This window comes from Anomaloglossus baeobatrachus, chromosome 2, assembly GCF_048569485.1.
Source record: "Anomaloglossus baeobatrachus isolate aAnoBae1 chromosome 2, aAnoBae1.hap1, whole genome shotgun sequence".
Taxonomy (NCBI): domain Eukaryota; kingdom Metazoa; phylum Chordata; class Amphibia; order Anura; family Aromobatidae; genus Anomaloglossus; species Anomaloglossus baeobatrachus.
Genome location: NC_134354.1, coordinates 288,609,493 through 288,636,187, shown reverse-complemented (window position 1 = coordinate 288,636,187; position 26,695 = coordinate 288,609,493). Strand labels below are relative to the sequence as shown.

At 44.2% G+C, this 26,695-nt stretch overlaps 1 protein-coding gene across 3 annotated transcripts in view; it reads left to right on the top strand.

Moving 5' to 3' along the window:
• CUEDC1 (CUE domain containing 1) overlaps positions 1 to 26,695 on the top strand; it is a 217,816-nt gene that overhangs the window by 28,474 nt on the left and 162,647 nt on the right. For 2 of the 3 annotated variants that reach the window (XM_075335838.1, XM_075335836.1), the window contains exon 2: positions 6,698 to 6,791. The exons of the other annotated variant lie outside the window; for it this stretch is intronic. The gene's annotated coding sequence lies outside the window, so the exon portion shown is untranslated. The remainder of the gene's footprint in view (positions 1 to 6,697; positions 6,792 to 26,695) is intronic. 3 annotated transcript variants of the gene reach the window in all.

The following is a 26,695-nucleotide window of genomic DNA, read 5'->3' as shown; positions in this document are numbered from 1 at the left end:
GGGTGTGCACTCCCTCTCCCAGCCCTGGAAATGTTGCGATTGATATCGATCACAGCATTTTGGGCTGTTAAAAAGCCTGGGACAGTGCAGTCATTATTCCTGACTGTGAGAGCCAGTACTCGGCTGTCACATACAGTGGGTACAGAAAGTATTCAGATCCTATTAAATTCTTCACTCTTTGTTTCATTGCAGCCATTTGGTAATTTCAAAAAAGGTCATTTTTCTTCTCATTAACCCCTTCACGACCGCGGGCAGAAAAGTTACGTCCTATTTTTACGTGACTTAACGACTAGGGACATAACTTTACTGCCTAAAGTTAATTTGATTGCCGTGGCCTTAGCAATGGCTTTCAAATGATGTTCCCTGCTGTTTCTTACAGCAGGGGACCTTTGCTTAACCCCCATGCCACCCCCCATCGACAATCGTTGTGATTGGCTGTTCAAATCTGAACCACCAACCACATCGATCGCACTGGTTTCGGCTAAAACAATGCCTCAATCAGTGCGATACTGTGAGATCCTGCTATGAGGTGCTGCAGCAGATCATAGCAGGAGATCAAACATGGCGCCCCCCAGCCCCTGCAGCACTGATTGGAGCGATCGTGCTATGACGCGCAATCACTCCAATCAGCGTGCAGTGGGGCGGTCTGATCTGGAGGTGACTGCCCTCCCCAGGCTTGTGTTCGCCCGGGGAGCCCTCCCCCAGCATGTCTGCGGCGTAAACCGGCTGGTACTTGTAGTACCACGCCGCTGCTGCTTTCTGGTTGCCGCTCCTGCTCCCCCTGTGAATATTGCGTGCTCCCCCTGATGGCCCCTGCACGCTCCCGTGATGGCCCCTGTCCATGCCGATGGGCCCCCGCATCTGCCCCCCGCGATCTCTATTCTGCTTCCTTGCTTCTGCCTCTGCTTCTCTGGTCTCCCCCTCCCCACTCTCCATCTGCTCTCCCTTTCCGACGTCCCCTACCTGCCTTCACTGGGTCGTCCGAGGTCTTCACTGACCCGATCACATCTGCCTTCATCGCTGGATCCTTCCTGGGTCCTTCCTGGGTCTTTGGACATAAGCTGTCCAAATTCCTGCCTGCTGCTCCTGTAATAAGCTGTCCACTTACTGCCTTCTATTCTTCCTGCAGTTCCTCTGGTCAGTGATCCTCCTGCTAATCTTCTGGGTACTGTGAGTATAATTTTTTTTTTTATGCATCCCCTGTATGTTTTTACACCTCATCCGTCCGTGCGTCCCGCCAAGCGCTGATCAGTGATGCAGATAACGTATCTGCATCCGTGGTCAATTTTTGGTGGGACTTCTTTTTTGTTTTGTCCGTATCTTGCGTCGTTTTTTTGCACCTCATCCGTGTGTGTGTCCTGCAGCGGCCGAGCGCTGATCAGGGATGCACGTAACGGTTCGGCATCCTTGCTCAATTTTTGTTGTGACTTTTTTTTCCGTATCCCTGACACTCTTTGTATCTCATCCGTCCGTGCGTCCTGCAGCGGCCAATCAGTGATGCACATCACTGCACGGCATCTGCGTTTGAAAAGTCATATGGCGCTCCTTCTCTTCCGAGCCCTGCCGTGCGCCCAAACAATTACTTTACACCACATATGGGGTATCTGCGTATTCAGGAGAAATTGCATAAGAAATTTTATGGTGCATTTTTTTCCCTGATACCCTTGTTTAAAAAAAAAAAAAAAAAAAAAAAAAAGAAAAGCTACCTGGTTGAAGCAAAAACTATCAATGTTGATTTTCTGGTCCTGAGGAAGAGGTCTCTGTACCTTGAAACGCGTAGATCTATGGAATAAAAGAGTGATTAATCTATCAACATCTCTACATCTTATTTGGCGGATTGCGCGGGTTTAACCCCTTTTTCTCCTCTTACACTGAAGACTATGAGAAATAAGATACTCTGGTCTGATGAGATGAAGATAGAACTTTTTGATGAGAATTCTAAGCGGTAGGTGTGGAGAAAACCAGGCACTGCTCATCACCTGCCCAACACAATTCCAACAGTGAAACATGGCAGCAGCATCATGCTATGGGGGTGTTTTTCAGCTACAGGGACAGGACAACTGGTTGCAATTGAAGGAAAGATGAATGTGGCCAAGTACAGAGATATCCTGGAAGAAAAACTCTTCCAGAGTGCTCTGGACTTGAGACTTGGCCAAAGATTCACCTTCCAACAAGACAATGACCCTAAGCACACAGCTCAAATAACAAAGGACTTGCTTCAGAACAACTCTATGATCATTCTTGACTGGCCCAGCCAGAGCCCTGACCTAAACCTAATTGAGCATCTCTGGAGAGACCTGAAAATGGCTGTCCACCAACGTTTACCATGCAACCTGACAGAACTGGAGAAGATCTGCAAGGAGGAATGGCAGAGGATCCCCAAATCCTGTGTGTAAAACTTGTTGCATCATTACTCATGGCTGTAGGAGCTCAAAAGGGTGCTTCTACTCAATACTGAGCAAATGGTCTGAATACTTATGACCATGTGATATTTCAGTTTGTCGTGTTTAATAAATTTGCAATAATTTCTACATTTAATTTTTTTTCTGTCAAGATGGTGGTGCATGATGCGGCGGTTGGGCGGGCCCGTTTCTAGAGACTCTCATGCGTCAATCTCTGGCGGTTTATGCACTGATTGGACATTGAACCTTTTTATACTTCCGTTCATGCACATTACTCCCTGACGAAGGATCACGCCGAAACGGCCGTCGGTTGGGCGCTCTTCCCTATCAAATACCGGCAATACTTTTTTGCAGTGCAGGATTACGAGGTCTGGGTTGCTCCTTATATCGATCTTGGTAAGCGGATCTGTATTCATTATTCCTGGGGAGATAGTATGTTCTATCCCCTGTGTAGTCTATTTGTTTATGATCCCTAATGTATGATCTGTAACTCTGTTAGCACTTTGCAATTTATATTCTCAGACCCCTGATGCAAATCTGCTATAGGTGGTTATTTTTGTGCCATTCATACAGTTCAGTCTGTAATCCTTTGGCTGTTTATAGTACTTCCTATTAATATACTTAGTATTTGCATTTTTTATATACCGTAATCTGTGCCTGCCTTGATTACCATTTTCCGATACTGTAATTTATATTATATTAATATCTATGGATATTCCAATATTTAGCAATTACATTTGCTTTGGGAATTGTGTGCCCTTTCCTGACCTGTGTGGTCACATTTTTTTACCCTCACTGTATCACCTTTATAATTTAATAAACAATTCTTTGCATTAAGAATGTTTGATCGCTTTCTCCTTTTTTGTCATGGCTCTTCCCTGCGATTTACCTTTGTCCATCTATTTTTTCAAGCATAAATATTTATAATTTGATTAATTTTTTGTCCATGCTCATACTGTAAAGTCGGACAAGTCAAATCCACTTGATATTGCATATCTAATGTGAGTGTGCGACTTTTATTATTCTCACCTAGCATCAGTGTCCCATCCGTATGCCATCCGTACAATGTTTTTTTTTCCCCTCATCAGCTATTATTAAACAATCATTTACAGGACCATTTACAGTGTACTATGCTACAGACTGGAAATGTATCCGTAAAAAACGGATGCCACTAGCATGGTCCATGTGGCATCATTTTTTTTTTTTTTCTCACACCTTTAGACCTGCATTGGCGAGTCTCATCTGATTTACGCATCCACTCGCACCTTGTGGCGATTTTTTTTTTCTCTCATACCGAATACAGCTGACAAAAAATTGCAGATCTGCACTTCCACATAACATGGGACCGAGGAATCCCTTTTTTTCCTCGCATTGCACTCTTCCAAGTTATACGCTATTGTGAGCAAACCTTAAAAATGAGGCTATATCAAAAAGATACAGTTTGTTAAAACCCTCTTATCTTTTCGTGTGAGTAGCAAATAGTACGGCTTTCGGGTTACTCGCTACTTAGCGAGTATTTCCCAATTACTGACATTGTGTCCGCTACTCGTAACGAATATGCAAGTAGCTGACAGTACTCGCTAAAAGCATAGCGAGTACGAATAGTCAACTTCTCGCTCGACACTATTTACAAACCAAAAAATAATATAATAATGTAAGTAAACTTTTTTTTTCTCCTTAATTTTTTACACCCCCCCCACACACATAGGGGTACTACTCACATAGCGAGATCGCTAGCGAGATCGCTGCTGAGTCACAGGTTTTGTGACGTACCAGTGACCTCATCCGCGATCTCGCTGTGTGTGACACTAAGCAGTGACCTGGCCCCTGCTGTATAATCGCTGATCATTACACACTGTTCTGGTTCATTTTTTACTCGTTGGTCTCCCACTGTGCAGCACACATCGGCGTGTTTGACGGCGGGTGACCAACGAGCTCCGACTCTGTGTAAGCAGCGTACGCTGGTAACCAGGGTAAATATCGGGTAACTAAGCAAAGCGCTTTGCTTAGTAACCCGATGTGTACCCTAGCTACGTATACTGGGAGCCAGTGCTGGCAGTCTGTAAGCAGTGTACGATGGTAACCAGGGTAAATATTAGGTAACCAAGCAAAGCGCTTTGCTTAGTCACCCAATAATTATCCTGGTTACCAAGCCCAGCATCCTTACACGAGTCGCTGGTGAGATCTGACTGTTTGACAGCTCACTAGCGACCCTGAAGCGACGTACCAGCGATCCTGACCAGGTCGTATTGTGGTCGGAATCGCTGGTACGTCGTTTAGTGAGACGGTACCCATACACACCTTCACTGGTGACACTTTGTCCATAAACGGCCCAAACTATAAAATGAGAATGTTCTTCATCCAACTCGGTAAATACCCCCAAAATATGAAAATAAACAAAGCTAGATTTCTAGTATTATGATGATCCGTCTGTGAACATAGAGCTGATGTGCTGTTCCAAAAAGTTCCATTGTTGTCTCATCTCTCCATAGGACATTCTGCCAGAAACCTTGTGGCTTGTCAACATGTAGTTTAGCAAATTCCAGTCTGGCTTTTTTATGATTTTTTTTCAACAATGGTGTTCTCCTTGGTCGTCTCCAATGAAGTCCACTTTGGCGCATACAACGACTGATGGTGCGATTTGACACTGATGTTCCTTGACCTTGAAGTTCACCTTTAATCTCTTTAGAGGTTTTTCTGGGCTCTTTTGTTACCATTCATATCATCCGTCTGTTTGATTTGTCATCAATTTTCCTCCTGCCTCCACGTCCAGGGAGGATGGCTACAGTTCCATGGATCTTACATTTCTGAATAATATGTGCAACTGTGTTCACAGGATCATCAAAGCTGCTTGGAGATGGGCTTATAACCTTTACCTTTAACATGCTTGTCTATAATTTTCTTTCTAATCTCCTGAGACAACGCTTTCCTTCGCTTCCTCTGGTCTATGTTGAGTGTGGTATACGCAATGTCACCAAACAGCACAGTGAGTATCTGTAGCCCTATATACAGGCCCACTGACTGATTACAAGATTGTAGATACCTGTAATGCTAATTAGTGGACACACCTTGATTTAATATGTCCCTTTGTAACATTATTTTTAGGGGTACCATCATTTCTGCCCAGGCCTGTTTCATGAGTTTTATTTAAAAAAAAACAAACAAAACAAAACTGTGGAAGCATGGTTAAAAAGCAATGTCTGACTTTCATTTGTTCATTTTCATAGATTTTTTATTATTACTTTTGTCAGATTCAAGTTATTTTTGTGATCATTGTGGGTTTTCCTTTCATTAAATGAGGGGTACCAACAATTTTGACTGTGTATGTGATACATCCAGAGGAATCACGTATGGGATACATGATTTATGTGCATGTATGTGGTATGAAATGAATATATAGGCCTCTAAAAGTCATTTTTGAACTGAGTCAGCCACAATGCTGAAATTTATGGCAGCACTGTGCCTCAATCATTTGCAATCTTGCTTTGATGGCGTCCTGGGTTTACATTCCACCAAATACAACATCTGGAAGGAGTTTCTATGTTTCATATGTCTATGAAGGATATTCCACCCTCACTCCAAAGACATACTGATAGGGAATTTAGATTGTGAGCCTAAGTGGGACAGTGATGATCATGTCTATAAAGCGCCGTGGAATTATTGGCTCTATAGAAGTAAGCATAATAACTACATAATGATACTGTAAAATTTGATAGTATTGTAAATACCCCTCACTGGGATCTGTAAAAGCATTCCAAAGGTACTGCCAGATTTGAATATTCCAGTGTAAAACTAAATATTTGGTCTCTCCCGCTCTGATGATTTTCTACAGATATGTGAAATGTAGACATAGATCTAAGTGGTAGGTTTGGACTCTGTACATATTAAAATTATATTGAGGTATTGTACTATATTTCTTTTTAATTTTTTGGTCAAACTTTTAAACATTATTAGAAATTTTTAGGCTTTTTTTTTTTTTTCTTTTACAATTGATTTAACTTTTTTTTTGCAAAATTGCATAAAGGTGCCTGCATTTGTAAAGGTCTGGGTGGCATTTTCACAATGTGCTAGGTGTCTTTCAAAAAACTATACAGCTATTGGGTGTTAATATCAATTTATTATTTAGTAATCTAGGTTTAATTTGCCTTAGACCTGTCTAATTGAGGTGCATAATGAGAAGAAATGTCTGATCACGAAACTGTTAATAATTGTCCTGATCTAATTTCTACACTAACACAATTACTTGTGTCATATAGGGTTTGAGTCCTGAATTAATGTTCATATTTTCTTTACAGAGGCTGATGTGACCCTGTATTCGAATAGCCTCTGACAAAACATGCTTGTTGGAGTGTTCCCTGATCACAGTGTATGGGCCTGATTTAATATATGGTATGTACTTATTCTCACTGGTTAATACTACAGTCCTCAAGTTTGTCCGTATGGCTTCTGAAAGTTGTCTATTAATTTAATCATGTTATTAATTTATATTTTTACACTTGCATTACTTCTTGAATATAAGGGGCTCATGCATTTGAGCATATGGCACAAATTCCATATTGAAAATCAGCGGTATGGAATTTATTAGGAATTTTCTAATAAAAAATAAGGGGTTCACTCTTCATATTGTTCACAAGGGACCAGACTGGGTTAGCTTGGGGTTTAACCCCTTCACGACCATGGACGGATATATCCGTCATGGAGTGTGACCCGTTAAGCCCAACCCCCTGCCGCGGGCAGGCGGCGGTGGTCGGCACACGTATCAGTTGTTTTCAACAGCTGACGTGTGCCTGCTAGCCGCGGGTGGAAACGCTTCCACCCGCGGCCATTAACCCCTTAAATCTTGCTGCCAAAGTCTAGCAGCAAGATCTATATGCGCGCGGCCATGTTTTTTACTTACTGCCGCCCCCACCGGAAGTCACGTGCGTGATCATGTGACTTTCGGTGGTTGCCATCGTAGCACAGGGTCATGTGATGACGCCTGCAGCTATGAAGTTTCACTTTCAACTATTGTGCCATCACACTTTTTTTGCAGTTTTTCCACACTTGGAATTTTTTCGCTGTTTTCCAGTACACCATATGGTAAAACTTATGGTTTCATTTAAAAGTACAACTTGTCCCGCAAAAAACAAGCCCTCATATGGCAAGATTGATGGAAAAATAAAAAAGTTACGACTCTCGGAAGAAGGGGAGCAAAAAACAAAAACTGAAATTGCCCCAGCGCTGAAGGGGTTAAAGTACCGTATTTTTCGTTTATAAGATGCACCTGATTATAAGACACCCCCCCAAATTTAGAGATAAAAAAGGATAAAAAAAAGCAAAAAATAAAAAAACAAAAGGGGTACTTCTTATACTTTGGTGGTGTCTTACCGGAGGGGGAGCGACCGTGGTGGTAGAGCGGGGTCACAGGAAGCAGGGGGGTGCTGGAGTAGGGTGATGGTGCAGGCGCTGCGTTGGGGGCTGTGCTGACTGCGGTGGGGGCTGTGCTGGCTGTGTGGAGGAGAGTATTTCGGCAGGTGCCACAGATGCTCTGTTGGTGGTGTAAGCTTCAAAAAAATGGCGCCCGGAGTTGGCGCGTGCGCAGATTAAGAGCTGAATGACAAGCCGAGATCTCATCGGCACATGTGCCACCTCTGGGCGCCATTTTCCTTAAGTTCGCTGATGGCAGATCAATGGGCAGGAGGCGGTGCGTGCGCAGATGAGATCTTAAGCCGAGAGCTCAATGTGTGCACGCACCGAATCCGGGCGCCATTATTTGAAGCCCGCACCGCCGACAGAGCACTTCACCCCTTCACTCTGCTCCACACAGCCCCCTCTGCCGCCAGCACAGTTCCGCACCGCAGCCAGCACAGCCTCCACCGCAGCCGGAATTGCCCCCCAAATTTTTGGGAGGAAAAATTCTCTCAATTAGGGACCATTTCAGCTAAACAAATATTCTTACCTGCTCCTGTCGAAACCTTTCACTGCAGATTTGTACATTAAACCCAATTTTTTTTTACAAACTGAACCTCACAATAGACATTTAGACTGTAGAGATCACATTTCAGTTGTCATCTCATTATCATCAAAGGCCGATTTACAATGAAATGTAACACCTCTGCCATAAAATGCCAGGATCAAACATTAGGTAATTAGTCCCAGCTCAGCTCCTCTTCCTCCCTTGTACATTTGCCTCTGCACAGGTCACAAGCACGAAAACTCTCCCATAATGGCCATCTCCAGTATACTGTATCCTATGACTCAAAAGAATGTATTGAATATACAATAAAAATATACACTGAGAAATAAAAAATAGAATAAAGAATATATATCTGGTTTTAGTTATAAAAGAAAAAAAGTTTGTGATGTATTCCTAAGAGGCATGTGGAATTAGAGCTAAAATTTACCTAACAAAAGGCTGAACAATAAAAACAACATTACTTGCCTGCTGTCACTGTATAGAGGATTGTACTGTCATTTGTTGATGTTCCTGACCTTTTAATGTGCTGTTGATCAACCAGACAGCAACAGCCATTTGCTGGTCTCCGCAATAATGGTAGCATGTACAGCATAAGACTGCTGAGGTGAGTGATGTAATGAGGCATGTCACAGCCACAGGAAATTGTTAAAGAGAATCTGTCAGCAGGTTTTTGCTACCTCATCTGAGAGCAACAGATCCTGAATCCAAAGATCTATCCTTTAGATTACTGGGTGCTACCATCATGACAGAATCAGAATGTTTAGATTTAGCCATCTAGTAGATGGGCTCTCAATAGAAATTGTACATTGACAGTGAGGTGTTAGTCAGAAGAGGGGGCCTTTTGGACTGCTGGGCATGTGATATTGTAGTCCGAGCAATGAGAAGTCCGGCTGGTTATACAAACGTAGCTAATCAACAACAGATCAGACCTGAATTCTCCATTTTAACCGTCGCAGCATGCTATCTTCAGCTTACATAGTAAAAAAAAACCTGCTAACCGATTCCCTTTAACTTTTTCAAATGCCTGAAAAGCCCTTCAAAAATGTATTTACAACCCTGACAACATCAGAAATGTGTATGATTTATATTTTTAGAGCAATCCTTGAATTTCATAGGAGATTATCTGGTACCCTTCAGTGTAGTGTACCACACCAGGGATCTGAAATTCCACATATGCTATGTGTTAGTCTCCTGAATTCTAATATTAGGTGCCTGGCATTGTGCAATAGAAGGGATATATAACTTAATTACAAGGAATAACATTTGTGACTGATATAGGAAAAACTGACTTGCATAATATCCGCCTATTCAAGGAAACCGTTTTGAACGTTAAAATTTAGCTCAATTTGTTTTCTATTTCTAAGAGTATACACTTTCAGTTAAAAGATAATAAAAATGTGAACTTGGAGCTTGGGCATTTGTAGGCCAAAAGTGTACTTGTCATTTGGATGAAAATGTAAAATTAATCTACAATCCCATAAAGCATAATACGATAATCCAACTTGTATTTTATGTTCCCAGGTAGCTCTTCTTTAATTTCTCTGAGGAGCAAGGGATGTACAGTGGAGATCAAAATTGGAGAACACACAATTTCCTAAATGTAAGGTTATTGTGTAGTTCTATGTGATTATATCTTAACATGAGTAAACTAGCAGTATTTTAAGCTTATTTCATGAATTTAATTTAGAAGTTAATTTCCTTAATTATCTGACAAACCCTATAAAACTGGCAGCCTTTCTTTCCAGTTTGCACTCACTTTGCAAAAATGGTGTGCCATTCGTAAGTGACTGAAACCCTCCGGCATCTGGTTGTCCAGAAGAAGGCCAAAGGGGTAACCCTATCAGCCACAGCAAGAGAAGATGGTCTTTCCAAGTCTGTGATTTCAAGAATATTGCATCTTTTCAATATCATAAATTCTTTCAAGTCCCCCAAGAAGGCTGGTTTCCCTTGAAAGACAAATACAAGAGAAGACAGGATAATGCAAAGAATTTCCATGGGTAATTGTTTCAACACTGCAGCTGGAATTGCTCTGCAATTTAGCACTGAATAGGGTAAGGATCTCTCTCGTCATACAGTGTCATGACGTTTAAGAGCATTTGGATTGAAAGTGCACCCTGCAGTGAACAAACTTCTCATTAGCGGAAAGAATCAAAAGGCTAGACTCACCTTTGGTGAGGAGCATGTTGTGTGGATAGAGAAATGGTCCACAGTTTATTTTAGTGATGAAAGCAAGTTTAAGTATTTGAGTCTGATGGGAAATATTATGTTCGTCAACAAACTGAGCAAAGACTGAACCCAAAGTGTGTTAAGAAGTCAGGGAAAGGTGGTGGAGGAGGTGTCATGGTTTGGGGAATGTTTTTTTTTGTAGCAGGAGTTGGACCTCTCATACAGCTACATGGCAGAGTGAATGCAAGAGTGTATCAGAACCTTCTTCAACAACACGTGGTTCCTAAAGGCCCTGTCACACACGGAGATAAATCTGCGGCAGATCTGTGGTTGCAGTGAAATTGTGGACAATCAGTGCCAGGTTTGTGGCTGTGTACAAATGGAACAATATGTCCATGATTTCACTGCAACCACAGATCTGCCAAAGATTTATCTCTGTGTGTGACGGGGCCTTTACTTCCGTTTATCACTCAATCAGCCATCAATTTTCATGCAAGACAATGTTTCCTCTCACACAGCAAAATGGGTAAAGCAGTTCCTTGAAACAGAAAACATTTAAACAATGAAATGGCCAGTCCAGAGTCCTGATCTAAATCCAATAGAGAACCTCTGGAAAATCCTTGGTGACAAAGTTATGGCTAAGAAACCCACAACAGTGAAAGAATTGTGGAAGAGACTGGAAGAAGAGTGGACCAAAATCACGTCCAGAGCAGTGTGAGAGACTAGTGATGTTCTATGTCCGCAAATGTTCTGAAGTCATTCAAAGCAAAGGCCTGTACACTTCCTACTGATTAGTGACTGTTGTTGCCTTCAGAAAATGTAGTTATAATCTTTCTCTGTGCTACAGTCATTGCTGTTCTCTAATTATGATCATCACGTTTTGGGCAAAATAAAGGTTTAATGTTCAAAAGGTTCAAAAAAGGTTCAAAAAACCTTCCAATGTTGATCAATGTAGATTACATTATTTCTGAAAAAATCAAGTGATCATACATTGTTCTCTAATTTTCATCTCCAGTGTATACTATGCTGGTTGATCTTGTCTTCCAAACTCTTATATCTTAACCCCATAGCGACGGCCTAACGTCTCAAGACGTCGGAATAACAGGGTACTTATTCTGTTCCGACGCTTTGAGACGTCAGGCCGGAAAAAGCCTGTAGCGCCCCCCAGTAACGGAAAATCTCGGGGGTTTCAGCTACCGGAGGTAGCTGAGACCCCCAAGATTATGAATCGGGGTGTTTTTTTTGGACCCCGAAAATGTGATCGCCGGTATACATCGTATACCGCCAATCACATAAAAAAAAAAAAACAATGGCAAATAATACTGATTTCTTTCTCATCTGACATGATCAAACATGTCTGATGATAAAGAAATATAAGCCCCTAGTGCCCCCAAAACCCCCTGTACCGGAGAAATCAACCCCCACCACCCCCCAAAATGGCGCCGACACGTGCCGAAAACTGCAGCCACCGCCGGCTCTGCATTCATTTCCCTCTGATCTGAAATGATCAAACATTTCAGATCGGAGGGAAATGTCCTCCCCGAGCCCTCATCCGGGACACCGGAGCCCTCTGGTCCCCCAGAGCCCCCTCCGGTTCTCCAGAGCAATCCCCCCTCCCCTCTGGAGCATGCAAGATGGCGACGTGCACAGTAGCGCGCAGCCGCATTCATCCTCTTTCCCTCATTTCTGTCGCATGTGACATGTCACATGCGACAGAAAAGTCGTCTTTAGGTCCTGCCAGGTCTCCCCCGTCAGCCCCCGGTCTTCCCCGTTACCTGGCTGCCGCTCCGTCCCCGCGATCACTCCGCCTCCCTCTGAAAAGCTGGAGGCGCATGCGCAGACAGCGGCTGTCAGCTCACTACCGCAACTGCTGTACTGTGGACCGGGGGAGTGTGAGTGCAGTAATCTGCAGCCACACTCCTCACATGGAGGGCCTGCTGTTCCAGAGAATGGGGGGTACATTCTCTCAGCGTGCCCCTCATATTCTGGAATGAGGTTACTGCAGGTCACTCTGCCCTAGGTTGGACCGGGGCAGTGTGAGTGCAGTATTCTCAGATTACTGCACCCACACTGCTCACAGGAAGAGCTTGCTCTTCCAGAAAATGGGGGATACGTTCCATGAGCATGCCCCCCATATTCTAGAAGGTCCAGAACCTCCAAAATGGATTACGGCAGACCGGAATTTTTTTTATTTTCAATAAATTGGTGGAAGAGGGAATGTTTTGGGGCGTGTTTTTTCAAATAAATTTTTTTTGTCTTTATTTTTTTTCTATTACTGACTGGGTTAGTGATGTCGGGTATCTGTTTAGACGCTGTGACATCTCTAACCTCTGGGCTTGCTGCCAGGTGACATTACACATCGACATAGCATCAACCCCATTTATTACCCCGTTTGCCACCGCTCCAGGGCAACGGGAGGAGCTCGGGCGAAGCGCCAGAATTGGCGCATCTAATGGATGCGCCACTTCTGGGGCGGCTGCGGCCTGCTATTATTAGGTTGGGAAAGGCCAAATAACTATGGCCCTTCCCACCCTGATAATACCAGACCACAGCTGTCTGCTTTACCTTGGCTGGTAATCCAATTTGAGGGGGATCCCACTTTTTTTTTTAATCATTTATAAATAATTATAAAAAAACAGCTTGGGGTGACCTCCAAATTGGATCACCAGCCAAGGTGAAGCTGCTATAGGCTGCAACCGTCTGCTTTACCCCAGCTAGCTATCAAAAATAGGGTGGACCCCACGTCGGTTTTTTTAATTAATTATTTATATTTGGGCTAAATACAAGGCACAACACAATGAAAGTCACTAACGGGCACCAGCTTAGAATATTCAGGGGGTAGGACATTATATATGTGTTAGACATCTATCCATCCATCCATTGATCCTAGCTCTTTAGGCTATGTGCCCACAATCAGGATTTGCAGCATTTTGGATGCAGAGTGTTTTCACTGCGTCCATAACGCTGCGTTGTGCAGTACAAGCACATTGGAAGGATTTTTAGAAATCTCCTGCCCACATCACTTCTTTTCTCTGCAGCATAAACTGAACTGCAGTGCGGCTTCCTGAGCAGCAGGATGTCAATTTATGCTGCAGAGAATAAAGTGTTCTTCAGAGGAAGAATAAAGTCTGCAGCAGTTTGAACCCGGAGTGTATACACAGGTAGTTGCGTTCTCCCGTGGACAACACTCACATCTCTGCAGGGAGGGCTGGCACTGCATCCTAGACAGTGTCGCCAGATTGTGGGCACAGCCTAAAAGTGAGAAATTTGGCGCAACAGCAACATTTTTGTGAAGTACCTGTAGATTCATAATTCTCACTATACCCCTGAATAAAGTGCTTGAAGGGTCTAGTTTCCAAAATGGGGTCACTTGTGGGGGTTTCTGCTGTATAGGTGACCTAGGGGCCCTGCAAATGCGACATGGTGCCCACAATTTGTTTCAACTTTTACAAAATTCAAATCATGCTCCTTCCGTTCCGAACCCTACTGTTTGTCCAAACATAGCTTTTTTCACCACATATGGGGTATCACTGTGCTCATAAGAAATTGGATAACAAACTGTGTGCTCCATTTTTTGGTATTTCCTCTTGAAAAGTGAGGAATTTTGTGCTAAAGCAACATTTTTCTGAAAAAAAAAAAATCTAAATTTTCAATATGACTACCTAAGGTTATGAAATTCTGTTAAGTATCTGTGGGTTCAAATGCACACTATACCCCTAGATAAAATCCTTGAGGGGTCTAGTTTCCAGAATGGGGTCACTTGTGGGGGAGCTCCACTGTTTAGGCACCTCAGGGGGTCACCAAACGCAACATGGCGTTCGCTAATAATTCCTGCCAATTTTGCAGTCAAATGGTGCTCCTTTCCTTCCGAGCCTTGCCGTGCACTCAAACAGTTGATTTCCACCACATATGATGTATCAGCGAACTCAGGAGAAATTGCACAATACATTTTATGGTGCATTTTTTTCCTGTTACCTTTGTGAAAAAAAAGCTACCTGGTTAAAATAATTTTTTATTTTCACAACTTAACATTATAAAATTCTGTTAAGCACCTGGGGGTTCAGGGTACTCACCAAACATCTAGATAAATTCCTTGAGGGGTCTATTTTCCAAAATGGGGCCACATGTTGGGGAGCTTCACTGTATAGGCACCTCAGGGGCTCTCTAAATGCAACATGGCGTCCAATATTGATTCCAGACAATTTTGCAGTCAAATGGCATTCCTTCTCTTCCGAGCCCTGCCATGCGCCCAAACAGTTGATTTCCACCACATATAAGGTATTGCCAAACTCAGGAGAAATTGCACAATAAATTTTATGCTGAATTTTTTCCTTTTACTCTTGTAAAAAAAAAAAAAGCTACCTGGTTGAAGTAACGATTTTGTGGTAAAATGTTATTTTTTTATTTTCATGGCTCAACGTTACAAAATTTTGTGAAGCACCTGGGGGTTCAATGTAGTCACCAAACATCTAGATAAATTCCTTGAGGGGCCTAGTTTCCAAAATGGGGTCACTTGGGGGGTTTCTGCTGTTTAGGTACCTTAGTGGACCTCCAAATGCGACATGGTGCCCGCAGTCTTTTTCAGCCAAATTTCCTTTCCAACACTCAAATACTGCTACTTCCGTTCCAAGCCCTCCCATTTGTCCAAACAAAGGTTTCAGACCACATGTGAGGTATCACCGCACTCATAAGAAAGTGGATAACAAACGTTGAGGTCAAATTTTTGGAATTACCTCTTGAAAAAGTGAGAAAATTGATGCTAAAGCAACATTTTTGAGAAAATTATTAACATTTTCAATATGACAACGTAACGTTAACAAAATCTGTGAAATACTTGTGGGTTCAAAATGCTCACTATACCCATAGATAGAGGCCTTGAGGGGTCTAGTCTCCAAAATGGCATCACTTGTGAGGGGATTCTTCTGTTTAGGTACCTTAGTGGACCTGTAAATGCAACATGCTGCCTGCAATCTATTTCCGCCAAATTTGCTTTCCAAAATTCAAATATTGCTCTCTCTGTTCCGAGCCCTCCCATTTATGCAAACAGAGGTTTTTGACCACATGTGGGGTATTGGCGCGTTCACAAGAAAGTGGGTAACAAGTTTTGGGGTCCATTTTGTTGTTTTATTTCTTCTAAAAGTGAATAAATTTGAGTTAGAGCAGCATTTTTAGGTAAAATTAAATTTTTGCTTTTTTTCATTCCACATTGCTTTTGTTCATGTGAAGCACCTGAAGGGTTAATAAGCTTCTTGAATGTGATTTTGAGTACTTTGGGGGGTGCAGTTTTTAGAATGGTGTCACTTTTGGGTATTTTCTGTTACCTAGGCCCCTCGAAGTCACTTCAAATATGATGTGGTCCCTAAAAAAATGGTTTTGTAAATTTTGCTGTAAAAATGAGAAATTGCTGATAAACTTTGAACCCCTCTAACTTCCTAACAAAATTTTTTTTTTTTATTCCAAAATTGTGCGTATGTAAAGTAGACATGTGGGAAATGTTATTTATTAACTATTTTGTGTGACATAACTCTCTGGTTTAACGGTATAAAAATTCAAAAGTTGAAAATTGCTAAATTTTCAAAATTTTTGCCAAAATTAAATTTTTGTCATAAATAAACACAAAAAATATTGTCCTAAATTTGGTACTAACATGAAGTCCAATATGTGACGACGAAAAAACAATCTCAGAATCACTGGGATCGGCTGAAGCGTTCCAGAGTTATAACCTCATGAAGTGACACTGGTCAGAATTGCAAAATTTGGTCTGGTCATTAAGGTGAAAATTAGCTCCGTCACTAAGGAGTTAAAATGCACAGTATTATTTATCTGTCTGTTTTTTTTACCTATCTTTCTACCTATCTATCCATTTCTCCAAAGTATTCCAGTAGCAGTTTTTCAGCACGATGCTGCCAGAACACGTTACTGGTGTTACTGTGAGCAGTCTGCACAAACTAAAAGCTCTACCATTGTCTGCTGCATCTACAGAATGTTCTTCCATCGAGCAAAATTGGGACCTATGTAATTGACAATTGCAAAGAGCACTGCCCGCAGCGGAGCTTGATGATAATTTGTGTGACTGAGTGTTTTTAGCATGACACAACATTCCTCAGACAACCATTAAAGGGAATCTGTCACTATGTTTTTGCTACTTAATCTGAGATCAGGATAATGTAGGGTCTATAGACCCAGATTCCAGTGATGTATCACTTACTGGACTGTGTGTGTTAGGCCGGGGCCACACGGGGACTAATGCGATCCTCACATGACACTCGGCTCACGCTGGCAGCACAGCGGGAGCCGAGTGTCATGCGAGTGTCACTGCGACTGAGGTCCGATCGTGCGATCGGACCTCAGCTACGGGGGACGGGCTGGCACTGAGGAGGGGTAGGCCAGCGCTGAGGAGAAGAGGGAGGGATTTATCCATTCTCGCCCTGCACTCGTGGTACACCGGTGTAATGCGGCACATCGGCTAATACTGGTCCGAGTGGAATGCGATATTTTATCGCGTTCCACTCGGTCCGATTTTCATGCCGTGTGTCTTAGGCCTTATTCTTTCAATAAAATGAGTGTTTGTTTTATTAGCAGGAGATTCTCACTACAGGACTAGTTGTCTTATGACATGTAGTCCTTCTGCTCTGTATAACCCAACCCCACCATTGATTGGCAGCTTCCTATGTACGCTGTAAATTGACAGATGGCTACTAATCAGTAGTGTAAGCAAGGTTATTCAGTGCTCAGTTTTCAAAGTATTTCTAGATCTGCAGCAGAGAAAACATTGATTGTATCAAAATGACAGAAAAGAGCTCAGTAAGTGACACATCACTGGAGTAAGGGTCTCTGTCCTTACGTTGTATTGCTCTCAGATAACAGCAACATCAGTATGGATCCAAAAAGTTATTTTAATTTTTCCATCAATTGCATGTAATTAGTGTGGCTATTAATTCTGTGATTTCAATAATTCTACAACTCTTTCTTCTTTGTGTTGTAATTTCAATGTTGGGGAGTGAACAAGTGGATTGCTGATCTAACGATAGACAGATGTCAGATAATCTGGGGGCTGTGTGCAGCAGGGGGTTTTATTCTTTTTAAGGCCTCATTCGGACATCAGTGATTGTTCACATACCCAAAAACATTCAAAGAGTCCTTACTATTTTTAATCTGCGTTTCATTAGTGTATGTTCTGTTTCATTTTTTGCCATCAGTGTTTCATTAGAGATTTTCATATATATATATACACAGTGACTACAAGTAGTATTCAACCCCCTGCAGATTTAGCAGGTTTGATAAGATGCAAATAAGTTAGAGCCTGCAAACTTCAAACAAGAGCAGGATTTATTAACAGATGCATAAATCTTACAAACCAACAAGTTATGTTGCTCAGTTAAATTTTAATACATTTTCAACATAAAAGTGTGGGTCAATTATTATTCAACCCCTAGGTTTAATATTTTGTGGAATAACCCTTGTTTGCAATTACAGCTAATAATCGTCTTTTATAAGACCTGATCAGGCCGACACAGGTCTCTGGAGTTATCTTGGCCCACTCCTCCATGCAGATCTTCTCCAAGTTATCTAGGTTCTATGGGTGTCTCATGTGGACTTTAATCTTGAGCTCCTTCCACAAGTTTTCAATTGGGTTAAGGTCAGGAGACTGACTAGGCCACTGCAACACCTTGATTTTTTCCCTCTTGAACCAGGCCTTGGTTTTCTTGGCTGTGTGCTTTGGGTCGTTGTCTTGTTGGAAGATGAAATGATGACCCATCTTAAGATCCTTGATGGAGGAGCGGAGGTTCTTGGCCAAAATCTCCAGGTAGGCCGTGCTATCCATCTTCCCATGGATGCGGATCAGATGGCCAGGCCCCTTGGCTGAGAAACAGCCCCACAGCATGATGCTGCCACCACCATGCTTGACTGTAGGGATGGTATTCTTGGGGTTGTATGCAGTGCCATCCAGTCTCCAAACGTCACGTGTGTGGTTGGCACCAAAGATCTCGATCTTGGTCTCATCAGACCAGAGAACCTTGAACCAGTCTGTCTCAGAGTCCTCCAAGTGATCATGAGCAAACTGTAGACGAGCCTTGACATGACGCTTTGAAAGTAAAGGTACCTTACGGGCTCGTCTGGAACGGAGACCATTGCGGTGGAGTACGTTACTTATGGTATTGACTGAAACCAATGTCCCCACTGCCATGAGATCTTCCCGGAGCTCCTTCCTTGTTGTCCTTGGGTTAGTCTTGACTCTTCGGACAAGCCTGGCCTCGGCACAGGTGGAAACTTTCAAACGCTGTCCAGGCCGTGGAAGGCTAACAGTAGTTCCATAAGCCTTCCACTTCCGGATGATGCTCCCAACAGTGGAGACAGGTAGGCCCAACTGCTTGGAAAGGGTTTTGTACCCCTTGCCAGCCTTGTGACCCTCCACGATCTTGTCTCTGATGGCCTTGGAATGCTCCTTTTGTCTTTCCCATGTTGACCAAGTATGAGTGCTGTTCACAAGTTTGGGGAGGGTCTTAATTAGTCAGAAAAGGCTTGAAAAAGAGATAATTAATCCAAACATTGTTCTTTGTGCCTGAAATACTTCTTAATACTTTAGGGGAACCAAACAGAATTCTTGTGGTTTGAGGGGCTGAATAATAAATGACCCTCTGAATAAACTTTTCACAATTTAAAAAAAAAAAATAAAAAAAGAAATAACATTCTTTTTTGCTGCAGTGCATTTCACACTTCCAGGCTGATCTACAGTCCAAATGTCACAATGCCAAGTTAATTCCGAATGTGTAAACCTGCTAAATCTGCAGGGGATTGAATACTATTTGTAGGCACTGTGTGTGTGTGTGTATATATATATGTATATATATATATATATATATATATATATATATATATATATATATATATATATATATAAATTTACAAAGCTGCTCATATTCATTGCATTGTTAATCATGGCTAACACACCTCCGTGTGCAGGTCGTGATTTTCACAGACGCATAGACTTTGATGATTAAAATAGGACATCCGTGATTTTTATTGTCCAAAAAATGGATATACGAACAGCCCCATAGATTATAATGGGTACATATTTTATGTGTGAAAAAACTTGTAGGAAAACGAACGTCTGATAGGTCTAAGGCTAGGGACCCACTTTGCGTTTTTACCTGCGTTTTAGGAGCTTTTTAGGTCCGTTTTGGGAAGCACCTTTTTCATGCCAAAAGGCATGCGTTTTGATTTACCAGCAAAGTCTATGAAAAAAGTGGATTTTCCGACCCCACTTTGCGTTTCTAAACGCTGCGTTTAATTTGCATATTTTGTGGCAAAAACCATGCGTTCAAAGATGCAACATGTCAGTTGTTTTTGCCATTTTAGGTGCGTTTTGCTAACATTGGAGTCAATGAGAAATGGCAAAAACCAAGATTCCTTCCAATTTCTGCGTTTTACCTGCTTTTTCAGTGCAGAAAACATGCCTTTTGGACTTCCAAAATGCATGTTTTTTGGACATCAAAATAATGAATTCATATGTCCCTTTACACACACACATAGTCCGACAATTTAAATTAAGCAAATTAATACTTTATTGATATTTTTACATAAAATATCATATTACCGCAATAATTTAATGAACAAAGTTTAATTTAATGATTTATTCTATGAATATAGATTTGATTCTTTTCATCCCATTTTTTTCAAATAATTTGACTATTTAAACTTTATTAAGCAGTGTCTTTATGCAACTATCAGAACGCAGGTGAAAACGCAGGTAAAAAGTGCTGAAAACACATCAAATACGCGACAAAAACGCATGCGTTTTCAGCGCTAAATTTCTGAAAAAGTCAACTTTGGTCAAATCAATTAAGCCCAAAACGTGTGTTCTAAACTGCAAGTAGGTGAACGCAAAGTGGGTCCCTGGCCTAAGGCTATGTGCTTAAAGTGGTTGCCCCACTAACAAAATACATTTTAATCAATAGATCTTGAAATAATAATAAAATCTACAATTGGATGTGGCAAAAAAAATGTTCCCATGCTGAGATCTTATATATGTTCCCCTGCTGTGTACTGTGTAATGGCCAAGTTTGACTGTGCAGGAACATGCAAAATAATATACAGGCAAGACTGCCTGGGGTCACAGCCGATGCTTTCTGTGAGGTAAAACATCTCCCTGCCTGTTTTTAAACAATGTTTTACCTCACAGAAATAATCAGCTGGTGTCCTGTCTGTATACCTCTTTTGCTTCCTCCCCTGCCCTGGAGATGTGGTATTCTAAAGTCCCCGTTACACGCAGCGACGTCTCTAACGATATATCGCCGGGGTCACGGATTCCGTGACAAACATCTGGCATCGTTAGCGACGTCGTTGCGTGTGACACCAACGAACGGCCGTTAATGATGGAAAATACTCACCAAATTGTCCATCGTTGACACGTCGTTCATTTTTAAAAAATCGTTGGTTGTTGAGGATGCAGGTTGTTTGTCGTTCCCGAGGCAGCACACATCGCTACGTGTGACACCTCGGGAACGACGAACTACAGCTTACCTGCGGCCGCCGGCAATGAGGAAGGAAGGAGGTGGGCGGGATGTTACGGTCGCTCATCTAATCCCCTCCGCTTCTATTGGGCAGCCGCTTAGTGACGCTGCTTTGAAAGAAGGCGGTTCGCCGGTTACAGCGACGTCGCCAGTCAGGTAAGTCCGTGTAACGGCTCCTAATGATATTGTATGCCACAGGCAGCGATTTGCCCGTGATGCATAACCGACGGGGGCGGGTGCTTTCACCAGCGACATCGCTAGCGATGTCGCTGCGTGTAAAGCCCCCTTTGGTCCATGTGACTGCACAGTCAGAACCGGCCATTACACAATACATAACAGAGGCACCTGTATCAGACCTGGCCATTACACAGTACATAACAGAGGCACATGTATCAGACCCGGCCATTACACAGTACATAACAGAGGCACATGTACATGGCCAGCTTTAGGCATGCGCGACTTGTGCGGTCCACAGGGCTCCGACGGCCATGCTTCAGGGGGGGCGCAGCAGAGAGGTAAGAAATCGTAACATTTCCTGGCTCCTCCGGTCCCAGCACTGCGTTTTTACTGTAACCGCCACCGGTTACTTACTTAGCTTTATGTAGCCCCTGGCCAGCCGGGCCCACCATTTTCACCGAGCCCCAGTCACAGCTGCAGCAGAGGGGCGCGGGGTCGCTTCAGCAACAACTGCAGTCTGCACATGACTAAGGTGCGTACAAAGTCTTTCTAGGGCATCGCATGCAAATTAGCTATGTGGTGGGGGAGGCACTATGAATGGAGCAGAGCAGAAAGGTGGCGCATCATCCTACAGCCTAATGTGATGAGGTCATCACTCAGCACCTCATCACAATGCTGCGGGCAACGCGGAGCTGGCGAGCGCGTGGCATCCGTCAGGGAGAGGTAGGTGCCCTATGAGCTGAAGATTGCCGGGGGTAGTGGGGAGCCCGCTGACTCCAGCCATGGGGGGGCGCTGACTCTAGCCGTGGGGGCTGCGGGGCTGCTGACTCCAGCCGTGGCGGGGCCGCTGACTCGGGGTGGAGGGGGGGTGCTGACTCAAGCTGCAGGGGGCGGGGGGAGGCCACTGACTCCAGCCGCGGGGGCAGGGGTGGCCGCTGACTCCAGCTGCGGGGGCCGCTGACTCGGGGGGCGGGGGGGGCGCTGACTCCTGCTGCGGGGGTCGGGGGGGGGGCGCTGACTCCAGCCGCGGAGGGCGGGGGGGCCTATGACTCTAGCCGCGGGGAGCGGGGGTGCCTCTGATCCCAGCCGCGGGGGGGAGCTGACTCCAGCCGCAGGGGGGCCGCTGACTCCAGCCGCGGGTGGCGGGGGGGTGCGCTGACTCCAGCCACGGATGGCAGGGGGGCCGCTGACTCCAGCCGCGGGGAGCGGGGGGCCTCTGACTCTAGCCTAGGACATATATACCAGAATGTGCCCAAGAGTGGGCTATACATACCAGGAGGTGACCAGGATAGGGACAAATAAACTGGGATGGGGACATGCATACCAGGAGGGTCCCTGGATGGGGACATATATACCTGGAAGAGGACATTTATGCTTTGAAGGGAACAATAAACCAGGATGGGGACATGCATACCAGGAAGGGCCCAGGATGCAGACATATATACCAGGATTTAGACATATATATCAGGTGGATATTATACAGAGAGACAATGTGTGTGGGGGGATAGTAAACAGAGGGGTAGAGTGTGTCGGGTGATATACAGAGGAGCATTGTGTGTGTGTGTGTGAGGATATATATAAAGAGTGGCAGCTTGTCTGGAGGATAGTGTACAAAGGGGCAGCGTACATGAGGGATATTACACAGAGAGTTATTGTGTGTGTGTATATTATACAAAGTTGCAGTGTGTGGGGGATATATAGAGGGACAGTGTGTGTGGAGGATGCTACACAGAGGAGCAGTGTGTGCGATATACAAATGGGCAGTGTGTGTTGGTATTTACAGAGGAGCAATGTACGTGTGGGGATATTATACAGAGGAGCAGTGTGTGGAGGGGGATATATTGAGGAGCAGTGTTTGTGGGGAGATATACAGAGGAGCAGTGTATGGGAGGATATTATACAGAGGAGCAGTGTGTGGGAGGATATTATACTGAGGGGCAGTGTTTGTGGGGGATATTATACATAGGGCAGTGTGTGTGTGAGAGATATTATACAGAGGAGCTTTGTGTGTGTGTGTGTGTGTGTGGGATATCATACAGAGGGCCAGTGTGTGGGGATATTATACACAGGGATATCGTGTGGGGGGGTACACTGTGGGACAGTGTGTGGGGAAATTATTATAAATAGGGGCAATGTGGGAGAGAGATTATGGAAAGGGGCGGTGTAGAGAGTATATTATGGAGAGGGGAGGTGTAGGGGGTGTATTATTAATTTTCTAAGTGAAATGTTTTATTTTTTGGCCATGACTGAGTGTGTGTGTGTGTGTGTGTGTGTGTGTGTGTGTGTGTGCACACACACACACACAAAAAGACAGTTTGCACTCTGATAATGCTAAAGTATGGAAACCATGAATGTGTGAACATGGACCTGCATTACTGCTCAGGAAAATCTGAGAAAAATGAGATATTTAGCATATATAAATGGCCATTTGTATATCTGCCCAGTTGCCTCTTCACGGCATATCTCGTAACTGGGTCCCTAACGCTATGCTGAAGCCTCTCTCTAGGTTAAAAACCTCCTGTGTATGGGCTAAATATCTCATTTTTCTCAGATTTTCCTTAGCAGTAATGCAGGTCCATGTTCACACATTCATGGTTTCCATACTTTAGCATTATCAGAGTGAAAACTGTCTTTTTGTATTTTGTCATGTTCAGTTATGCACCTGTTCACACGTCAGGTCGAGGAGTGCAGTCAGTCTTTTTTGTCTATACACACACACACACACACACACACACGTTTTTCCAAGAATGGTGGCGAGTGTGGAGGGCTTGAGGGGTGGAGTCGGAGCTGGGGTGGGGTGTAATATACATGGATACGGCATAAATGGTTGAAATCGGAAGATCTATAAAAAAAACGAGATCAGACGTGGTGGATTTGAGGTGCAGATTCTCCAGCACAAATTTGTAATTTATTGTACATTTGAAGAGATCAATTTTCTTAGGATATAAAAAAACATGGCCTCCTGTCCTCGTTTGTTTCCTGGGAAACTGGGTAAAAAATCAGTAGGGGGGGCACCAAAGGGCAGTTTTGCACAGGGCGCCATTCAAGCTAAGGCCGGCCCTGCACATGTATAAGATAATCTCAGCACGGGAACATTTTTCTTTAACACATCCAATTGTGGAATTTATTTTTTATTCCAAGATCTATTGATTAAAATCAACTTTTGTTTGTGGGACAGACACTTTAAGAAGTTTTTTAAATGCTGGGGTACCAGCCAAAGTTTGCAAGCGGAAGATGTTTCAGGAAAATGACAGCAGTGTTTTTATTGAAGAGTCTCTTTTGGCGTCTTTTCTGTTTTTTTGCAATCTCAAATTTGAAGCAGTTAAAAGAAGCTTAAAGAATGAGCAAGTTGTTTTTTCCTTATAATGCATATGTTTATTATAGTTAACTAGAAGGTGGCCCGATTCTAACGCATCGGGTATTCTAGAATTTATTGTGTAGTTACTGTATGATTTTTGTTATATATATATATAGATGTTGTCTGTAGTTGCCAAGTATTTGTGTAGTGCGCTGTAAATGTTCTGGGTGTTGTCTGGATGTGGGGGGGTGTGAGAGCAGTGTTGTTTGTGTGTTGCGCTGTTTGTAGAGCGATGTGTGTCTGCAGCGTTGTGTGTGTGTGTGGTGCTGTGTGTTGCGTTGTGTGTGTTGTGTTGTTTGTGGAGCGCTGTGTGTCTGCAGCGTTGTGTGTGTGTGTGGTGCTGTGTGTTGCGTCCTGGGGGGAGAGGAGTATAATAGGGGGAGTAGTCCTGGGGGGAGAGGAGTATAATAGGGAGAGTAGTCCTGGGGGGAGAGGAGGATAATAGGAGGAGTAGTCCTGCAGAGAGAGGAGTATAATAGGAGGAGTAGTCCTGGGGGGAGAGGAGTATAATAGGAGGAGTAGTCCTGGGGAGAGAGGAAGATAATAGGATGAGGAGTCCTGGGGGAGAGGAGGATAATAGGAGGAGTAGTCCTGGGGGAGAGGAGTATAATAGGAGAAGTAGTCCTGGGGGAGAGGAGTATAATAGGAGGAGTAGTCCTGGGGGAGAGCAGGATAATAGGAGGAGGAGTCCTGGGGGGAGAGGAGTGTAATAGGAGGAGTAGTCCTGGGGAGAGAGGAAGATAATAGGAGGAGTAGTCCTGGGGGAGAGGAGGATAATAGGAGGAGTAGTCCTGGGGGAGAGGAGTATAATAGGAGGAGTAGTCCTGGGGGTGAGGAGTCTAATAGGAGGAGTAGTCCTGGGGGGAGAGGAGGATAATAGGAGGAGTAGTCCTGTGGGGAGAGCAGGATAATAGGAGGAGGAGTCCTGGGGGGAGAGGAGTATAATAGGAGGAGTAGTCCTGGGGGAGAGGAGTATAATAGGAGGAGTAGTCCTGGGGGAGAGGAGTATAATAGGAGTAGTCCTGGGGGAGAGGAGTATAATAGGAGGAGTAGTCCTGGAGGTGAGGAGTATAATAGGAGGAGTAGTCCTGGGGAGAGAGGAGGATAATAGGAGTAGTAGTCCTGGGGGTAGAGGAGTATAATAGGAGGAGTAGTCCTGGGGGTAGAGGAGGATAATAGGAGGAGTAGTCCTGGGGGTAGAGGAGGATAATAGGAGGAGTAGTCCTGGGGGGAGAGGAGGATAATAGGAGGTATAGTCCTGGGGGGAGAGGAGGATAGTAGGAGGAGTAGTCCTGGAGGTGAGGAGTATAATAGGAGGAGTAGTCCTTGGGGGAGAGGAGTATAATAGGAGGAGTAGTCCTGTGGGGAGAGCAGGATAATAGGAGGAGTAGTCCTGGGGGAGAGGAGTATAATAGGAGGAGGAGTCCTGGGGGGAGAGGAGGATAATAGGAGGAGTAGTCCTGTAGGGAGAGCAGGATAATAGGAGGAGTAGTCCTGGGGAGAAAGGAGGATAATAGGTGGAGTAATCCTGGGGGGAGAGGAGGATAATAAGAGGAGGAGTCCTGGGGGGAGACGAGTATTATAGGAGGAGTAGTCCTGGAGGTGAGGAGTATAATAGGAGGAGTAGTCCTGGGGGGAGAGGAGTATAATAGGAGGAGTAGTCCTTGGGGAGAAAGGAGGATAATAGGAAAAGTAGTCCTGGGGAAGGGGAGTATAATAGGAGGAGTAGTCCTGGAGGAGAGGTGTCTGATAGGTGGAGTAGTCCTGGGGGGAGGTGTATAGGTGCCCAATGTGTGTGGGGGGCGTGGCCGAGCGGGGCAGACGTGGCCGAGCGTGTGGGGGCGTGGCCGAGCGTGTGGGGGCGTGGCCGAGGGGGGGGCAGAGTGTGGGGGGCGTGGCCGAGCGGGGCAGAGTTGGGGGGGAGTGGCCGAGCGGGGCAGAGTGTGGGGGGCATGGCCAAGGGGGCAGAGTGTGGGGGGGCGTGGCCGAGGGGGCAGAGTGTGGGGGGCATGGCCGAGCAAGGGGACGTGGCCGAGCGGGCAACTATGCAAAGCGGTTTCCATAGTTACCTGATGTGTATCATTGTTATCAGCGTACGTGTGCCGGGAGTCGGGGTATGCTA